General features: G+C 40.2%; 1 protein-coding gene across 2 annotated transcripts in view; it reads right to left on the bottom strand.

Annotated features, from left to right (window-relative positions):
* The window catches only part of LOC145339411 (protein bassoon-like), a 553674-nt gene that overhangs the window by 510004 nt on the left and 26885 nt on the right, over positions 1-16785 (bottom strand). For both annotated transcript variants that reach the window (XM_080183908.1, XM_080183915.1), the window contains exon 2: positions 13364-13539. The gene's annotated coding sequence lies outside the window, so the exon portion shown is untranslated. The remainder of the gene's footprint in view (positions 1-13363; positions 13540-16785) is intronic.

The following is a 16785-nucleotide window of genomic DNA, read 5'->3' as shown; positions in this document are numbered from 1 at the left end:
ATAACCCTTAATCCCCTCTCTTATCAAGAACCCATCAACCCGCTTCTTAAAAATATTTAGCGAGGCAGCCTCCACCACTTCAACGGGCAGAGAATTCCAGAGATTCACCACCCTTTGAGTGAAGAAGTTCCTCCTCAACTCCGTTCTAAACCACCTCCCCTTTATCTTGAGGCTGTGCCCCCTAGTCCTACTGTCTTTTTTGAGCGGGAAGAGTCTCTCCACCTCTATCCTATCCATCCCATTCATCATCTTATACGTCTCAATGAGATCTCCCCTCATTCTTCTAAACTCTAACGAGTACAAGCCTAGTTTATTCAGCCTCTCCTCATAGCTCAATCCCCTCAACTCCGGTATCAGCCTAGTAAACCTCCTCTGCACTCCCTCCAGGGCCAAAATATCCTTGCGCAGGTGCTGCTGTTAGCTTCACAGTTACTTTTACAGCAAAGTCTAGCCCATTGTCTCTGACAAGGCAGCATTTAAATGGAGCTTGAACTCAAAACTTGCAATTTCAAACCCAGTCTGTTGGGATACATCTAATGCACTGCATAACTTAGTATTCCAGAGGATTACAAGGATTTCGAAATCGTGCAGAGTCAGTTGTTCACATCTTTTAGTACTCTCCAAACTAAAAAGTTTGGCAAACTCCTAAATTGTAAAGTTTCCATGGCATTAGATAAAGTTCAGATACAAAAATTTTCCCAGCATTTTCTGTTGAAATATTTTGTCCCAAAATTGAAATTTTAAAAACTACATCAAGGCGCTACAAGCAAATGGAAAAATCTTAAATGAATCACAAAGCTCAAAATATTGATTCACCTTCATTTCTTCAACCATTTCCATACTCATAAGTTAACAAAGACATGGAGTATGCAGTTAAATTTGAGAACCCATGACATTTTAATTTGTAAATGATGGGTCTTAATAGTGCCAGGAACTGTTATGACTCTATTGGGGATCATGCAGGAGAGTTGGACTCATTAACTGGATTGTCCTGCAGAGAGCTGGCATGGACTCAGTGGGGTGAATAGCCGTTTGAATAGATTTCAAACATAGATAATCATGACAAAGATAGAAGACTAACAAAATTCACGCCAGATGTGGAAACAGAAATAGAACCACAGAATTCCAACAGTACAGAAAGAGGCCATTCAGCTCATCAAGTCTGCACCAACTCTCAAAGAACATTCTACCCAAGCTGTCCTTTTTTCCCCCCTGTCCCCAAAACACTGTGCCTCATCTGCACATCTTTGGACATGGGGGGGGGGGGGGGGGGGGAGAGAGAGAGAGAGAGAGAGAGAGAGAGAGAGAGAGAGAGAGAGAGAGAGAGAGGGGGGGGGGGCGGGAGAGAGAGAGAGAGGGGGGGGGGAGAGAGAGGGGGAGAGGGAGGGAGAGAGAAAGAGAAAAAAGAGAGGAAGGAGGAGGAGAGAAAGCGCGGTGGTGGTGGTGATGATGGTGATGATGATGGGGGGCCTACACAGACACAGCAAGTATGCAAACTGCACACTGACAGTCACCCAAGACTGGAATCAAACCCAGACCCTTGATGCTGAGAGACAGCAATGCTAACCACTGTGCCATCTTAAATGGCTGAATGACCATTTCGTGCAAATCAATGAACATCCAGAAGTTTTCCACAGCCTCTTCATCCAAAAAGAATTTTTAATGAACAGTGATGATTTCTGCATTTGGATTTCCCTTTCAGTGGACAGAATTCAATGTTCTATAAGAGAACATTCTGTCGTTGGAAGTAGTTTGCAATGTTTCATTACATGTATTCTATGCAACCTCATTCAATTGATACCAACAGCCTATATTACTAGCCTAACTTTGCAAGTATATTTTAAATGCTAGCAATTCCATTGATCATAATATTTTGAAGATTAATAATTCAACCATATCTTATTAATGGCAAAGAAGGTGAGCATAGGTATTATGCATAATATTAACTGCCTTTATCTACTTCTCTGATTTTAATAGTTTTACATTGTTTGAAGCCAAACGGTAATTAGGTCACAGTAACCCACAAAAGCAAGATAAACAAATATAAAGTGCTCAAATCAGTAAATGAAAATTACACTGAATTTAAAGTTAAATCTTACATTACATATTCAGAAAGACCCTATAACCCAAAGATCAAGAGTTGGTCTGACAATACAGCATATGGAACACCAATAATTCAGAGTGAAGAGACTAAGTTGATCCCCAATTCCAACTAATGTCTGTCCTCACTGGTGTGAGGTAGTAGCAAGCAAGTTCAGGACCTTGCTTTTGGGAACAGGAAAAGCTCTCCGCAGCCACTCGTGTATTTATAAGCAGAATTTGGTATTTGCATTGAATAGTAAATGTACATGCAAGGACAATGCTCCCTCTCCACTATAGATAAGAATCTGGTCATCAGGTACCAGATGCTATTGGTGTTGTTGCACATGACGTGTCTGGCTCAGACCCTGCTCCTGCAGTGCGACAATTACTTGAGTCATCTTCCTCTTTTTCTGGGGATTGTATCCTTGCAGACATGGTTCACTTTCTATGTTAACTCCTCTAGATAAATTGGGAAAAATGCTCACAGAATCACTCTCATCCAGAAGCCACCTTTGTGTGTGGCTGCATCTAGCTATGTATGGACCATTGATATGTAAGCAAGGTTCCATTTAAGATTCTAACCAGCCCCAACGCTGTGAATAATAGATCTGACCACAATACCAAGGACACTCCATTCAGTTGGATTGTGCCATGTCATTTGTCCTCCTTGGAAAAATTTGCACATAAAAACATCTTTGACCACAAGCAAAGCAGGCATTTGTTCATACAATAATCTTGAGGCCCTACAGGAAAAAGAGATTCTGATGGGCGTTTCTCTGGAGCAGACTGCTGAAGTCATTTTGCAGAATACCTCATCATCAGAACTGTCAAACAGTTCTTGAGATAACTTGACTGGTGCTGAGAATGGACCTCCATATCAGATATTTCATATGCACCAGAATTGCAGTGTCATTGCATGCTGTCCTTGAGATGGTTGGGGCGAAGAAGAAACACCATTCACCTTCTTCTGTATTGTGCCTTTGCGAACGACATTTTGGAAAGCAATGCAATAGTTTTTACCCAGGTTCTCCTGAGCAGTTCTGTAATGCACCGCACTTATTCTACACTGTTTACAGGACACACACTGAAAAAAATATCAGTTGCTGCTAGAGGCCATCAACTTGATGAAAGCTGTTCTTTGCTGTACCCAAAACTCACTAGTCTCCCAGCGCAAGGAACTGTCCATGATTGAGTGTTGAAGATGAACACAATACAAGATCCAGATTGAAGGATACATCAAAACTTGGGCAGCCACCACAAAGGTTCAATGGGCTCCTCCTGCCATAATACAGTAGGGAGTTGGCACTTGTGTCCGGTGCTATACATTGGAGACTGTTTTAAATTAAATGCACATGTAAATTGTAAATATGTGTAATTATAAATGTAATAAGGAACTTCAGAGTACAACGTATTGTATAGAAAGAAATTAATTTGTATTGTGCTTTCGTAAAGTCAGATTTGAAGTGTTACACTCTTGCAAGTATAATGAATGCAGTCTTTTTTAAAAAAACAATTTTGAGAGTGGCATTAATTGCCTGTCAGAAGGTGCCTGAGATCACTACGAGGGTCAAAGTCATAAAGGTTACACGGCAGATTTCAAATCACTGCTAAATTCATGTTCCAATACTGACTAATAGTAGGATCATTTTAAAGAAGTGTTTGAAATCTGTGAGATTCAGAGAATGTTTTCATATCCTGTAAATCTAAAATATCCACAAACTGCCCATTTCTGCTCTCATTGGCTAAGTTCACAGAACATTTATGACTGGGAGACAAATTAAAAAAACAAAGTACATTAACTTACAAATGTTATTATTTACATTAGCGTTTAAAACAGAACAAATACTATTCATTTAAAATTAAAATGTTAAAAATGGCTGATAAAACTGAAACAGTATACATGATAAAATAATGAAAAATACTTTTCCTGTGCATTGGCATTACAGACCTATGTTATTCAGCAATTTGCTTTACATAGCACCTTTAAAATAGAAAAGCATCACAAAACATTTCATAGGAGGGTAACCATGCAAAATTTATACTTCATCTCGTGAATTTCAGCCCTGTTGACCCTGTAAAGTCCTCCCTACTAACATGAGGGCTTATGCCTAAAAGAGGTCATAGAAGAGCTGTGTCCCAGATGAGTCAACGGTCTGACATAGTCATATACGTGGAATTATACTTTATAAACAATGTCTTGGGTACCACCATCACCACTCCTGCATATTTCTGTCCCACCAGCAGGAAAAATCTAGGTGGCCAGAGATGCTGACATAAGGGTACAACAGTTGGGAGAGAGCCCTCAGCAGTGACTTGGGATCTTAAGGCATCACATAACATCAGGTCAAACATGGGCAAGGAAATCTCCTGCTGATTTCCACCTACCATGCCTCTTCAGGCATTGAATTATTACTTTTCTATACTGAACGCCAATTAGAAGAAACACAGAGTGGCAAGAGCATGGAGAAAACTTTAAGTAGGGGCTTCAATGTCTACCAAATACGATCAAAAGTGGCTCAGTAGCAGCATATCTGAGCTTGTTGAGTACTAAAGGTCTCGCTGCTGGACTGGGTCTGCAACAGGTGGCGAGGGAACCAATGAGAAAAACTGATCGGACCTCGTCCTCACTCACATACATGTTGCAGATTCACCTGTATTGGTAGGAGGGACCACTACACCGATCATAAAGTTTGTTTCAGCACATTCACCCCATTCAAGGCACAACCTGCTTCCAACAAGCGACCAATGATGCTATTGATCAAATCACCAATCAAGTTAATCTGGCTGTATTATCATGATGCGGAGATGCTGACATTGGACTGGGGTAAACACAGTAAGAGGTCTCACAACACCAGGTTAAAGTCCAACAGGTTTATTTGGTAGCTACCAAATAAACATGTTGGAAGTTAACCTGATGTTGTGAGACTTCTTACTGTGCGTCATCATGCTCATGCTTAAAAATCTGCAAGTCAAGCCAGAGAAATCTGCAAAGTAGACTTCTGTTTGTCAAGTACACAATGTACAATTTTTCCCATTGGTGAAAATTCCTACTCACCAAATCACTGCAACCTACATTGTTGCAGGTTGGCAAAATCCAGCATTAAGAACCTTTTCCTGCATACTGGGGAAGGTATTGAAATTTCACCATTTAAGACATGTGGTTTATCTAATCAGAGTAGATGGCATAAGTTATCACTGCTTGTCCAGCTAAATACACAGGAGTAAAAGAAAATTACCACAGATGCTGGAATCTGAAACCAAAAGAGAAAATGTTGGAAAATCTCAGAGGTCTGGCAGCATCTGTAAGGAGAGAAAAGAGTTGATGTTGAGTCCAGATGACCCTTTGTCAAAGCCCAATGCAAACTGGAGGAACAGCATCTCATCATTGGTGAGGCCGCAGCTGGAGTAGTGTGTGCAGTTTTGGGCGCCGTACTTACGCAAGGATATTTTGGCCTTGGAGGGAGTGCAGAGGAGGTTTACTAGGCTAATGCCGGAGTTGAGGGGGTTGAGCTATGAGGAGAGGCTGAATAAACTAGGCTTGTACTCGTTAGAGTTTAGAAGAATGAGGGGAGATCTCATTGAGACGTATAAGATGATGAATGGGATGGATAGGATAGAGGTGGAGAGACTCTTCCCGCTCAGAAAGGACAGTAGGACTAGGGGGAACAGCCTCAAGATAAAGGGGGGGCGGTTTAGAACGGAGTTGAGGAGGAACTTCTTCACTCAAAGGGTGGTGAATCTCTGGAATTCTCTGCCCGTTGAAGTGGTGGAGGCTACCTCGCTAAATATTTTTAAGACGCGGGTTGATGGGTTTTTGATGAGAGGGGATTTAAGGTTATGGAGAGAGGGCGGGAATGTGGAACTGAGCCACGACAGATCAGCCATGATCTTATTGAATGGCGGGGCTAGATGGCCTACTCCTGCTCCTATTTCTTATGTTCTTATCATCCAGCTAGGCACTTCACAGCCTTCTGGTCTCAAAAGTCAAACTCAGCAACTTCAGATGATTTGCTCTACCCTACCTCAACCGGCCATTAGCAGTCTTTTCTCCTGGTTTCTGCGGCTATGACTCATCTTTCATTCCCTCCCCCTGCAGTATATCTCCCACTTTCTATGCCTTTTAGCTTTGACAAAGGGTCATCTGGACTCAAAATGCCAGTTGTATTTTCTCCTTACAAAAGCTGGAAGACCCACTAAGATTTTCCAGCATTTTCTCTTTAAATATACTGGTAATTCTATTCCAATTCCCCTCTTGACTCCCCAGAGCTTTCCCATTATCTACAAGATACAAATCAGGAGAATGATGGAATACTTTCCACTTGCTTAGAAGAGTACAACCCCAAAACACCCAAGAGCTCAACATTATCCGGGACAAAGCAGCCCACTTGATTGGCAGCAGCTTAGGCATTTACTTCACCAGTGGTGCAATGTGGCTGCAGTATGTAGTAACTACATGATGCACAGCAGCAACTTGTCATGCTTTGACAGCACCACCCGAACCCACAACATAGCGCTGAGAAAGGCAGTGGACTAAGGGAGACAAGCCATCTGCAAGGCCTCACACACTAAGTCACATAGTATCCTGACTTAGCAAGATATCACCCATTCCTTCATCATTAGGGTCAAAATCCTAACTCTTGTTTCAACAGCACAGTGGATGAATAACCACAGAATACTGAGTGTATATCAACACAGAATATTAACAGTGGTTAGCACTGCTGCCTCAAGGCACCAGTGACCTGGAGTCAATTTCCAGCTTGGGTCACCATCTGTGTGGAGTTTGCATGGGTTTCCTCTGGGTGCTCCAGTTTCCTCCCACAATCCAAAGATGTATGGGTTAGGTTGATTGGCCATGTTAAATTGCCCCTTAGTGTCAGGCAGACTAGCAGGGTAAATGGGGTTACGGGGATTGGACCTGGTTGGGATTGTGGTTGGTGCAGACTCGATGAGCCAAATGGCCTCCTTCTCTGCACTGTTGGGATTCTATGATTGACTGCAGCAGTTCAAGTAGGTGGCTGACTATTACCTGCTCAAAGGTAATCAGAGATGGCTAATAAATGCTGCAACTGTTGATTTCATCCACATCCCCTAATGAATAAAGAAAATGCCTTGCAAGATTGTGTTGTTTAGATCAGAAGAATGACAACTGTCACTTAAAGCTGGACCTTGTCAGGTGTTAACAATGAATCAGGCTGCCAATCATCAATACCTTGGACTGCTGTTGACTCTTGGCTATCAATAACCAACTGTACTACACAGCAGACATTTCATTTTGGAGTCAACTAAACACTGAACTGGTCTTGCTTATCCCCTGCATAAAACATACGAATGTGGACGCATGCTGTGCTATAGGAATGGCACCAAGCAATAACTGACCTCTTTATAAGCTAAAGTAAACACTGAACCTAGTTCACTTTATGTTCTGATGTCCAATCTCCATTAGCAAGGAACTGCTCTTCAACACCTTAAAATTTCCTTATGAGATATTTGACTCCAAGTTCAATGCTGCATACCAGATTGATTGCCACCATTACTTAGTCTGGGGGTACAATCAGTGGTGGGCTATGGCAAAAACACATATCATTAAGAGAGGTACATGACACCACTTTGAAGCAGGAATAAAAAGGATAGGAAAATAACATTTATGGGGCCCAAATGCATTATTCTGTTCTAACTCGCAAAATAACTTTGCATCCACGATGAAGCCAATAGAAAATAAATACTGTGGTTTGGTAATAGCAGTAGACTATGATGATTTATTGGATTTAAAAACAATTTGTTTGCTTTTTAAAATCTTTTCAACCAACTGCACTTAAAATTAAATTGAATGTGCTATCCCTCATTAATATATAAGGAGTCTATTTCCCTGTAACACAGTGAATGAAAACATGATATGATTGCAATTTAAGTCACATGATCAGTACAAATCACCTGATCCAATCTATGAGTCAGTTATTTGTTGATAGCCATTTGATACTGGCCAAACAAACAATTTAAAACAAATTACTGTATATATGTATGAGAAAAATGGCACACAGAGGCATGCTCAAGATAATATTATGAAGATGACAATGAACTATTTTAAGTTTTAGGTGTCATTTCAAGCCTTTAATGTCTGCTGAACTTTAATATATTCTAGATGGCGCTCACAACATATACAGCACAGTGAAACAAAACTTCATATTACTGCAATTTATCTCACGTGGTAATAAATTGCTTCAATCATAAGTGTGTATGCTGTACCAGACAGTGTGATTCATCAGTCGCACTTACAAGTGTAGTCCGAAAGATCTGGATGTCTAACTTATCCATCAGTACCATTGTTTCCAAATTTCTTTGGACGTCAGTGTCCTTATTTTATACTACTTAAAAAGGAATATCAAATATTTAGAAGTCTACATGAAAATTATAATGTATTTTGGCATTCAGGTGACATTGAAAAACTGCTTGAGCTTTGCTCTCCTGCTTTATGATGTCACATCCCCTATCAGAGCACAACGAGAAAATGTCATCTTGCCACAAGAATAGAAAAGAAAGGATCTATTTCCAATCTTGGTGGAGCTATACTTACTGCTGTCAGGGTCAGTGGCACCAGTCCAGTACATTGCAAGCTGTAAAAGGTCATGCTGCAGTTCCATGCTAGCTCTTGTTTATGTCTGAACTAGATTTCAGAAAGTGATCCATATTTTAATCATGTGGCTATGGCTAAAATATAATTTTCATAGACTGGGAGTATTAGTTAGATGGAAATTTTAAATGAAACCTGACTTAAGGTTAAATGTGATCATGAATGGAGATAGTGTTCTCAGAGTGGTACCTGCAATACATAATGTGAATTGCAAAAGAATTATGTTGCCAATCAAGTGAGAACACTATATAAAATATTGCTCTTAAGCTGCCTCTGGCAAGCAGATGGTAAGTATCAACTACAGGAACCATGAGGAACAGAAAGACACTATGCTGATTTAATGTGCTTCATAGCAATTCAGAATTTGGACAAGCCAGTTGAAAACACGTAACCCAGTAGACTGAAGATCTATAGATCTTGCCATGCTTACTGTAGCCCAGTTTAAAGGAGATACATTCTACAAAAAAAGTCATTTTGAAAACAGAACTATAAGATCTACTGGCAAAATGAAGGTGTTTTTAGATAAAAAATGTTTCTTTTTTAAAATGTTCACGTGTAGGGACCCGGGCTGTGATTTTCTGTGTGTTAATGGAGAGGAAGGCAGAGGGTTTAAGGAACTACAGATATTATTTTCCTACCCATCTCCAGTCTGATACTATTTCCCCAGCAAAATCTCATGCAACCAACGGCAGACTCAGTAATGTATCTGTCACAGCTTGAACCTAAGGTAGGTGAGAGTGAAGGAACTAAGCTGAAATCACTGCAGTACGACTTCTGAAATTACAAAATATATACATATTTCTAATATCTCAAATGCAACCTGCAGAGAAGACATTACTACTTACGATCATTTTCATTGCGATTATACGCTCTGATAGAACTTTCAATTTCATATTTATCAGTTACATGAGGCTGAGAGAATGTGAATGCATAGATCTGCCCTGCACAACGTGTATCCTATGCTACAGTGCCATCTACTGGATGATGCAGGATACACTATAGTGTTTTCAATTCATTTAAAGCAGCGATTTCTTAAGCTTTTACATGTTGGTCATGTAGGTGAAACCCCACAGAGCTAACTTGGATATTGTTATTAGGATTCAGCGGTGATAACATATACAGGGCCTACAATCAATTATGACCTTTGTGGATTATGTAATTCCTAATCTGAATGAGAGATCAGAATGCTATGGACTACAGTACCTGACTTCCAGTTCAAAGCATTGTGAAAGGTGGGGATGTGTGCATACTTTTGTCTGAGATGGCAACAATAATTAAAGGAACAAGATAATTTTACTTCAAGTGGATACTTAAGGGGACAAAATATTGGTAGTCTTTCATAAATATTTTAGTCTTCAAAAAACTGTTCAGATAAGCAAGTGGTTGACAAAGTAAACATGGAGGTGGAAAACCAAGGCTAAGAAATGGAGTGCTATAACACAAAGCCTATTTCATGACTGATGACTATGGCTCTATTTGCCATTCGGGAGCACAGAACCCAGATGATATTGGTCTTTGTCCAGAATATGTCAATTACCTGGAATTCTAATGCAAGGCTGGCTCAAAACAATAAGTGTAAAAGCATTAACCTAATTTGAGGTCCACCCCTTTAAAGGCGAATCAACCCAAAGTCAGTAATTTATTTGGGTCAAGTTAGCAGCGAGGATAAAAATTCAACTTCAGCATGGGTGCAAAACTGATAGCAGATCGGTCATCTGGACGCGCCTGTCAATCACCAATATATTTCCAAAGTTAAAGGTGAGAACTAACAAACTAAGTTACATCACTTCTATCTATTACAATATTGTAAATAAATTCCCACTTCTTTCTGGTGCTTCAGTCACCAGAAATGCACGTTATGTGCATTGTGGGCAGAGATCAAACATAACTGATCATCATTCATATCCCATTCCTCAGAGTTCAACTTTGTTGAGGGTGCAAAACTCATTATAGATCACACCCAATTTGATCTGCATTCAATAGAAAGGCAAACTGGGTATGTTGTATAATAAACAGCTGATCCCACTTGAGACTTGTGGAACTAAGAATCTCCAGTATCAACTTTGTATTTTGTAGACAAATCCAAACATTAGTACTCAATCTGCTTACTTTTATTTTTTGGACAAAAGCTCATCACTTTCAAACAAAGAACTTACCCATTTCTATAGACACACTATTTGAAAGGCACATAGAAAATAGGAGCAGGAGTAGGCCATTTGGCCCTTCAACACTGCTCCTACATTAATTATGATCATGGCTGATCATCCAACTCAGTAATGTATTCCCTGTTTCCCCATCATGTGCATAAATCCCTTTAGCCCCAACAGCTATATCTAACTCCTTCTTGAAAACATACAATGTTTTGGCCTCAGCAGTTTTTTTATGTAGAGAATTCCACAGGCTCAACAATCTCTGGGTGAAGAAGTGTCTCCTCATCTCAGTCAATCAAACTGCAACCCGGATTCTGGAGTCCCCTGCTATCAAGAACGTTCTTCCTACATCTATTCTGTCTAGTCCTGTAAGAATTTTGCACCCTCAACAAAGTTGAACTCTAAGGAATGCGATATGAATGATGATCAATTATATTTGACCTCTGCCCACAATGCACATAACGTGAATTTCTGGTGACTGAAACATCAGAAAGAGGTGGGAATTTATTTACAATATTATAATGGGTAGAAATGATATAACTTAGTTTGTTAGTTCTCACCTTTAACTTTGGAAATATATTGGTGATTGACAGGGTGCATACAGATAACTGATCTGCTATCAGTTTTGCACCCATGTTGAAGTTGAATTTTTATCCTCACTGCTAACTTGACCCAAATAAATTACTCACTTAGGGTTGCTTTGTCTTTAAAAGGGCGGACTGCAAATTAGGTTAATGCTTTTACACTTATTCTTTTGAGCCAGTCTTGCATTAGAATTCCAACTAATTGACATATTTTGGACATTGTGAGATTCCCTCCTTGTTCTTTTAAACTCCAGTGAATATAATCTTAACCAACTCAGTTTCACCTCTTACGTCAGTCCCACCATCCTGCGAATCAGTGCATTCCCTCCATCACAAGAATATTCTTCCTCAGATAAGGAGATCAAAATTGCATACAATGTTCCAGGTGTGTTTTCACCAAGACCCCATATAACTGCAGTATGACACCCTTACTTCTGTACTCAAATCATCTATGAAAGCCAACTTACCATTTGCCTTCTTCACCACCTAGCGCACCTGCATTCTTAATTTCAGCAACTGGTGTGCAAGAGCACCCGTGTTTCATTGTACATTCCCTGCTCCCAATCTTATGGCCATTCAGTTTTCATGCCTTGGTGACATTTTTAATTTGATAATTAAAAAGGACTGGGACTAATTCCCACATGTGGTTTTGCTGTAACATACAAATCTACTATTTTAAATCAAAGTCTCAAACAGAAATGAAGTGGAAAAGAAAACAAAATGTTGTAGTCTTTCAAGAGTCACAGGATCCCTACAGTGCAGAAAGAGGCTATTTGGCCCATTGAGTCTGCACCAACAACAATCCCATCCAGGCCCCATCTCTGTAACCCCATATATTTATCCCTCTCACCTATGCAATCCAGGATACTAAGGGGAAATTTAATTTGGCCAATGCATCTAACCCACATGTCTGTGAACTGTGGGAAGAAACCTGAGCACCCGGAGGAAACCCACGCAGACAGGGGTAGAACGTGCAAACTCCACACAGAGAGTGACCCAAGCCTGGAAGCGATCCCAAGTCCCTGGAGCTGTGAGGCAGCAGCCCTATCCGCTGTGCTTCTATGCCACCCACTGTGACAAAATGTTTATTCAGCTACTGAATCTTTAAATGTTTGCAGCAAAGTTTGTTTTAAGTTGTGAAAAAACACAAGAACAAATTAATCTGTGAATTCAGTAGAGCTGAATTTATTTCAACACTCAGCTAAACAGCAAAGGAATATTGTTCTCATTTTAAAAGTAGGTTTTCATTCTCCCATAAGTACTGGGTTGTGACTTATTTAATCAGGAATAAAACTTACCACCATGGAAGCACGTGTCAATTTGACAGACGCACCACATTTCAGCACTGTCACTGGGTGCAATGAGTTTAGTACTCATTGTCATCACACCGTACTGTCCTCATAGAATTTCTCAAAGCTGATTTCATTACACATGCACATTAACCTCCTAGTTCAGATTGATGAGAATATTTTATAGTTATTATTTAAACAGTTATTTCATTATTGCTGAGCAGAAAACTGCTAAATTATGCAGTGTAGCTCTATTTTTGATATTGCTTTGAAAATGAAAAACTGTAGCAAAAGCGTTTCAGAATTCAGGGCACCACTCTGGAGAAGAACTATACTTCCTGGTTGGCAGGAGGACGTACATGTGGTAAATGTTCTTCTAAACAGCCAGAGAATGGGTATAGATAAAGAAAAGTGAATAATCTCAGGAATGCTTCCAAGATGAGGCCAGTGTTTCAATATTCCAGGCAAATGGATAATTATACACGCCACAAAGAGTTTTGTGCACACCTTGTTAAATCTTGACTGTGGCAGTAAGCTGAGATGACATGCTAAACCTTCATAACACAGCATTAAGTTTTACTTCAATACCTTTAAATAGATGAACCAAAACAAGCTTACAATGCAACCTACCTGTATGATGTACATTCATGGATTCATGTTCAGATAGGAAACAATGGTGAACACTTGTGTCACTTTGTTCTTCCAACGTATGGCAAAATTGTATCTAGCAAATGCATGCCCTGGTAGCATCTGATCCTGTTGTGTTATGGTTCCCCCACGGTTGTTCAGAAGGAAATGGTGGCAAACTGTAGAATAAAAAAAGAGAGTACAGCGATTTTGACATCTGCAAGCAGAGCTCCTTATACTGATGATCTACAAAGCAGGCATTCACCCCTGCATTCTCATTTTGTTACTTACTGACTGCCAGCACATGCTGAGTAAAACTCCATGAAGTTCATGGATAGCTAGGATCCTACGAGCAAGTTGATTAGTTATATGACTAAACAGCAATAATGCATTGGACGAAGGCAATTTTACAGAATGAATTAGTTGCAGGACCTGTTATGCCACAGCATTTTCAAGCAGAAAGTATTTAGTTCGAACCAACCAGTGACTCACTGGATACGTGCATGCATCATGCTAGTCCCACACTCTTAATTTGGAGCACGTCTGTGGTATTGAAGTTTATGAAATCACTGCATATTTGGTTGCATGGAAGAAAGGCAATGGTCACATTAGTTACTTTCAATGGCAGCAATGTAGGTTGGTGGGGTCTGAGGCTGCTTTTTTGGCTGTTGGCTCTGAGATTCCATTATAATCAGTGGTGAGGGATCCTGTATTATGGCAGTGGGGATTGGATGGATTGTTTCACTGAGAAGGGAATAAATGCTGAATGCGGCTCTAGGAGTGAGCTCAGTCTGCCTGGTAGTTCTCAAATTCTAGATGCAGGTAGTATTACTTGTTTTAATCAGCTGATAATTCAGCCATGTGCTTGTTGTAGGACAGAATGTAAATAATGTTAAACTGGCCACAATTCCTCAAAGTATGGTATGATCCTGATCCGTCCAAGACGGCAATAAACTACAAAGGGTCATGAATGAAGCACAATACATCACTCAAACCAGCGTCCCATCCATTGGCACTGGCTACACTTCCCACTGCCTCGGAAAAGCAGCCAGCATAATCAAGGACCCTTCGCATTCCAGACATACGCTCTTCTATCTTCTTCCTTTGGGAGAAAGATACAAAAATCTGAGGACACATACCAACTGACTCAAAAACAGCTCCTTTCATGACTTTTGAATAGGCCTAACTTGCATTAATCTTTCTCTACACTACATTCTGCACTCTCTCCTTTCGTTCCTATGTATAGTATGCCTTGTCTGTATAGCAATACTTCACACTGTATACTAATACATGTGACAATAATAAATGAAATCAAAGCAATGACAGAAACCATCCATATGCTCATATAGTGTCTTTCAGTTGATATGCTCGTAATGGACAATCTAAGAGTATCCATTTGTTTTTGGAAGTTGACATGGTGAAGGGCAACAAGTGATTTGGGGAGGTCTGGGTAAATAGACCATCAAAATTTCATCAACTGGTACAAAAAAATTATCAAAAAGACTAATAGAATGCTGGCCTTTATATCTGGAGGACGAGAATACAAGGCAATAGACCAGATTTGGAATGCTGTGTTCAATTCTAGACACCAAGTGTTTGGAAGGATCTTGAAGGTAGTGCAGCATAAATTTACCTGGACTCCAATGACCAAGGTACAGGGAGATATTAAACAAAAACCACATAAACAACATATTTGGCTCACTACTGAGCAAAAACAGAACCAGGTTTGCCTTATAAATATGTGGCTGCAAGAGCGAATGAGGGGCTGGAAATTCTGTAGCAAGTAACTCAACTCCGGACTCCCCGTAGCCTGTCCACCATCTACAAGACACGATTCACTCTGGAGCATCTGAGAGACTGAGATTTTTGTGGATCGGAATGGGTGACTGCCAGGAAAAGCAGAAGTAGGCAGAGAGTGCCAGAGTCCCTTGGGACCAGAGACCCTCAAATAGATATGCTGCTTTGGATAATGTTGGAGCTAATTGACCTCTTAGGGGAATGCAATGAAAGCCAAGTCTGTGAAACCACGGTGGTTCAACTGTGCAGATGGGGAAGAAAGAGAGGAGTAGGGCTATAATTATAGGTGATTCAATTCTGTGGGAGCAGATAGATCTTTCTGTGGCCACAAGTGATTCCAGGATCGCTGAATGCCTCCCTGCTGCTAGGGTCCAGGATGTCACACAACAGCTGCAGAATATTTGAGGGGAGGGAGAAGAGCTAGCAGTTGTGGTACATATTAGTGCAAATGATAGGTAAAAGGGGTGAGATGCTAAAAGCTGAATGCAGGGTGTTAGGTGCTAAATTAAGGACTTCCAAGGTTGTAAACTCAGGATTACTCCCAGTGCCACATGCTACCGAGAGCAGAAATAGAAATATAGGCAAGGACGAATGCACGGCTAGGGAGGTGGTGTAGGAAGATTGGTTGCAGATTCCTCAGTCAATGGGACACATTCTAGGGAAGATGGGATCAGAACAAACTGGATGGATTATATCCCAATAGGACTAGGACCAATATCCTTGTAGGCATATTTGCTAGTGTTCTCGGGGAGGTTTTAAACTAGTTCAGCAAGGGAATGGGTACCTGAACACGAAGTTAGAAACAAAAAGCAGGAAAGGTGAAAGCAAAAAAGACATGGAAACAAAAGACAATAAACAAACAACTCTACTGTCCCTCGCAAGAGGTTTAGTGTAAGGAAAAGTGGTAGAAAAACAAAATGGAGAGTTCTATATCTTAACGTGCGGAGCATAAAACGAGATAAATGAAATGATGGCACAAATAGAGTTAATTGTGTATGGTCTGATAGCTATTACTGAGGCATGATTATAGGAAATTGAAGTTGGGAAATCAATATCAGGGTTATTTGACTTTTAGGAAAGACAGGCAGGAAGAAAAAGGCAGTGGGGTAGTTCTACTAAGAGACGAAATAGGTACAGTTCTGAGAGACGATCTAGGCTCAGAGGATGTGGTGTCGATTTGGGCAGAATTTACACATACTAAATAGGCTCATGAAAAGTAGCCACACTGTAGAAAAAGAATTTAAAATCAAGAAATATCAAATGTAAAAGAAAACTGTATTAATCATGGGCAACTTCAATTTTCATAGCTTTGGTTAATTAAATTGGAAATGACATCAAGTGCATTTGAAATTGCTTTTTTAAGCAATATGTTATAGAGTCAATTAGAGATCAGGCTATTTTGAATTCAGTAACGTGTAATGAAATAAGTTTAATAAATGATCTCATGGTCAAGGATTCCCTAGGAAGTAGTGATCACAGTGTGATAGAATTTAGCATTCAGCTTGATTGTGAGAAAATTGGGACTGAAATATCAGTGTTAACAGAGAGAATTACAAAGATATGAGAATGGAACTGGCACAGTGGACTGGTTAGACGGATTAGTAGGTAAGACAATAAATGAGCAGTGG

The sequence above is a fragment of the Carcharhinus amblyrhynchos genome, chromosome 3 (genome assembly GCF_965287045.1).
Source record: "Carcharhinus amblyrhynchos chromosome 3, sCarAmb.v2.hapA, whole genome shotgun sequence".
NCBI lineage: Eukaryota > Metazoa > Chordata > Chondrichthyes > Carcharhiniformes > Carcharhinidae > Carcharhinus > Carcharhinus amblyrhynchos.
This window is presented reverse-complemented; position numbering and strand designations above follow the sequence as displayed.